Source organism: Pundamilia nyererei, unplaced genomic scaffold (assembly GCF_000239375.1).
Source record: "Pundamilia nyererei isolate P.nyererei 1_Seehausen unplaced genomic scaffold, PunNye1.0 scaffold00144, whole genome shotgun sequence".
NCBI lineage: Eukaryota > Metazoa > Chordata > Actinopteri > Cichliformes > Cichlidae > Pundamilia > Pundamilia nyererei.
The window spans coordinates 236,934-241,073 of record NW_005187545.1 but is presented as its reverse complement, the minus strand read 5'-3'; the positions used below and the strand labels follow the sequence as shown (position 1 = coordinate 241,073).

At 39.6% G+C, this 4,140-nt stretch overlaps 1 protein-coding gene across 3 annotated transcripts in view; it reads left to right on the top strand.

Annotated features, from left to right (window-relative positions):
- The first annotated feature begins 799 nt into the window (after positions 1-799).
- LOC102198365 (protein tyrosine phosphatase 4A3) overlaps positions 800-4,140 on the top strand; it is an 8,189-nt gene continuing 4,848 nt past the window's right edge. The window contains exons 1-4 of one of the 3 annotated variants that reach the window (XM_005744417.2): positions 800-1,166; positions 1,544-1,612; positions 1,857-1,950; positions 3,510-3,938. The gene's annotated coding sequence lies outside the window, so the exon portion shown is untranslated. The remainder of the gene's footprint in view (positions 1,167-1,543; positions 1,613-1,856; positions 1,951-3,509; positions 3,939-4,140) is intronic. The other 2 variants (XM_005744416.2, XM_005744415.2) reach the window with 2 other exon arrangements.

Below are 4,140 nucleotides of genomic sequence, written 5' to 3'. Positions count from 1 at the left end.
ACATTACCAATAAGTTTGATGTGTCACATGGCCCTCTTCCTATTGAAAAAACAAAAGTTGTATCCAAGATGGCCGACTTCTAAATGGCCACCATGGTCACCACCCATCTTGAGGAGTTTGCCCCCTCACATATACTAATGTGCCACAAGCAGGACTTTAATATCACCAACAATTCCCATTTTATTACGGTGTATCCATATAAATGGCCCACCCTGTACTTTTAAAAAGTATGGACCTGTGACTGCCTTGTGACTCTTTGGACTCACATCCTACACCTTGTAAACACAATTATCAATTTTTTCTCTTTTTTTTGTGTATTTTTTCTGGGCAAACACAGTGATGTGCTGACTTCACACTGTAGGCTGGCTGCAAGAAAACAATTCTTGGACTATTGTAACCCCAATGAGAAAGTTAATTCCTACAAATGGGATCCACAGGTTGACTTGGCCAATCTGTCTGGTAGCTTAAAAGATCGTCTATTTTTAGATGGTTCAGGGAGGCGAAGGCGGGGGGTCGATGAAGGGAGGGAGAACAAGAAAAAGTCCAGACAGATGTGACACTGCAGCAAATATTCATGAGACCACTCGTTTTATTTTTCTTTTAGGAGCATGATGTGAAAAAACTGTGACCATGGACTTCCCTGGTTGAAACAAGTAATCTTCAGCCACATTGAAAAGTTAGGAGCTGAACTCTCACCCAGTGCCTTCCAGGCGAGTGGGAGAGAAAGGAGTAGAGTGGATGAAGAAGTGGAAGAGCTGGAGGAGGGGGAGTGAGGCTCTTCTCCTGTGGCTCTAAGAGCATTAACTGTAGTGCGTTCTGCTGGTGACAGGGCTGTCAGGGTCAGATGACTGCTCAGCCTGATTAGACCAGCTCATAGCAGATCCTAAGCCCAACACACACTGCACCGTTATACCAAGGTGGATCTACGAGCTGGCACATTCAGTACGTCGCAGTTGAGGAGGCCAGAAGGGACACGAGGTGGATAGTTTAGTGTTATAGTGGGGCAGAGCTAAAGGTTATCAAGGAAACATTTAACCTTCTGCTGCTGCTCCTTCCTGCTTGACTACCAGGACCAAAGACTGAAAGAGGTGTTGTTTTACTGTAACAAGAAGGCAGAAGAACTGGTGTTTAGCCAGTGTTTGGAGATGACGCTGAAAAGCTAAGCGGTAAGAACTAAAGCACTCTGCATTTGTTTTGTTGCTATATAAATAGGATAATTATATAGTGTTTCCCAATGCTGTCACAAAGCCAGAAGTGCAACACCCTGCATTCTGGATACGTGATGCAGAGAATTATAGAAAATCTCCATAAACATTTTTATCCGTGCTGTATTGCTGCCACAGACAGTGAGAGAGGGTAAAGCAGGAGGGTACTGTTGTTCCTACAAAAATCTGATGTGTCATAGAATCACACACTAGTACAGATGGAGCTAAAAATACAGCTGCAGGTATTTAGAGTCTACAGGGGTTTACTATAACAGGCAGTCAGCTGGCTGTATGTCAGCACTCAAACTGTTGTAGAACTGCTGCTGCTGCTTCTGCAGGACTTTGGTGTAACTGCCAGTCAGAGCCCTGTGGATTTCCCCTGTTCAGCAGACAAGCTGTCCTCTGAGGTAAGAGGGAAGTTAAGCTTCCAGAAAATAAGTAAAAACGTATTTATTTAGCACAACTTCTTTTTCTGAGTGATTTGAGTGATTGAATCTGATGCTCTTATCAGCTAACTGGAAGTCAGTAAACGAATGTGTAATCTAATCTGTTTAAAGACCACTACTATCCGTTTCATTCAGCTTTACATTTCAGACCTTGTGAAGAAGTAACCATAAGGTGGCTCTAAAATAATACTGAGATCCATTTTAGCCTCTCTGTGTCCTGATCCACCATGTGACAGTGAAACAGCTAGGCAGCCAGTCTGGAGACATGCCTATTTTTACAAACCAAACTACACTCTAAGGTAAAAGTGCCAATTGGCTTTAAGGTTTAACTGGAATTACTTCTGTCTGTTTCTGTATGTTACCCTCATATGAAATCATTCTACTTCAGATGTTTGCTAAAATTGTGAACAGTTGACCTTTTAGTTAAGTTTAGATGCCTTAAAACAGGTTTCTGTGTACTCACAGAGTGTCTGTGACAGTGCCAGCTATGCTGCTTTGCAAATTAGCTTTTATCCTGTGTCTCCGTTGCAACTTTGGTGCCCTCGGGTCGCACAAGGCTTCAAGTGAAATGAATGTTCACTTTTAACCAGCTCAGTGGAAAATAAGCGACCTCTATCCCGATTAGCGGTGACACAGGATAAAATCCTAAATATAGATTGTCAACAACTTGGAACTGACTACCCTCTTCTGGAAGAGTGAGTGTGTAAGTCTGTGAGTGATTATGTGTGTGTGTCTGTGTGTGTTGTCAGTGCAGAGGCCAAAAGGTGACCAGAGATTACCTCTGGACCTTCCTTTGTTGTTTATTTGATTGCCTTGTTTGAGTGGTAGGTAGAATTATTTGGAAAGCTAAAAGTATGCTGCATTTTTATGAGAAATATTATTAAGATGATTCAGTGCTTTGTTTTGAATCATACATTAAGAAGAGCCTAACACAACTTATATCTGTACTTTAGAGAAACCGCATTATAACTAACAAGCAGTATTCATCCTACATGCTTTCATAACTCTGTATGTGCTGAACTGCTGAACAGAGCCTTTTTTCCTGAAAATATATTAAACTGATATGCATGTGGAGTTAAGGTTCAGAATAAATCAAAGCAAGTTACTTCAGATTCTCCACAGTTTCACAAAATATTTTTATCTTGTCTTTTTTTCGTGCTGAGCCACAACAAAAAACACCTAGGCTAGATTAATCAGAGCATCACTTTATATGAGAATTTCTGCTCAATTTTGTTGATATTGTACAAATGTCATTATCATCATCAAACAATATCTATGTTGGTATGTCTTCTTAAATAAAGTTGAATTATATGTTTCTTGAAAGTATTAGTGTCGTTGAACATGTAATTGAGTTGTGATCTTAGTATATGGCAACCTTGATCTTGTTGTTAATTTAACATTAACGAATTAAGTTTTTACAGGGACTAGTAGTAACTAGTAACTACTCCCACATTTTTCATTCATTTTCATTCTAATGCTCCACGATTATCTTTAGTGTTTCTTATATCTTAATAAATACACACCCTGTGTATTTAATTGGTGTGTCTGTTCTTAATGTGTCATCCACTAACTAATCAAAAGGTGTTTTATCCCCTCTGTCTAATAGAAGGTCTGTATTATCATACTGTATGAGTAAGAATATTTATAATATGTGTGAATGCTTATATGTGTCTTTTAGATCCAGTGTAATTGGGTGTAACTGTGATGCACATGTAATAGTTTGATTAGTATATATGGCAGCATAATATAACTGGGTTATATGGAACTGCAAAAAACTGAATATGTGCTAAATTACTAAAAGGACCACGATCAGTGTCATTTCAGTGGAAGCTGACTTTTAATATATTTTGTATTTCAGAATTGCTGGTTGATGGAGTTTGTGAGGCGAAGTGGTGACTACTGCCACGCCCAACACATTTAAACCCCATCTGGGATAATGCTGCACCATGTAGTCCTAGGGTTATGAACCCTACAAGACCACTGGCCTTTGACCTCTGAACCTGTCAGCTCATGGGGTAACAAGCGGAGCCTTGACACTGAAAGCTAACAGGAGAAAGACGGAAAGAGAGCGTGACTAAAACTGAGTGTGGTCAAAGAAATAAAAACAGAGAGAAAGTCGACACACTGTAACCTTCTGGACTATAGCAGACTGTTAACTGATGGGATAACAATCAAGACTATAGGACGTCAGACCTGGGAAAATATCTGAAAATAGGAGTTCTGGCTCACCTGGAGATCAAATATAAACTGAAGACATAGCTGCTAAACGCAACAGCTGGAGCTAAAGGTGAGGAGTCAATGACCTAAATCTAGTAATGCATCAACACTTTCTTAATATTTCATGACATTTCATTGGTTGTATGATTCAGTAGAAATTTCTTTAAGGCAGTCAGTATGAGATTAAATGATTTGCCTTTCTTGGAGAGTAGGTTTTACTAACAATGATGCTTTTAACTTCTAGGTCTTACATGGAAAAAATGACTTCTCTG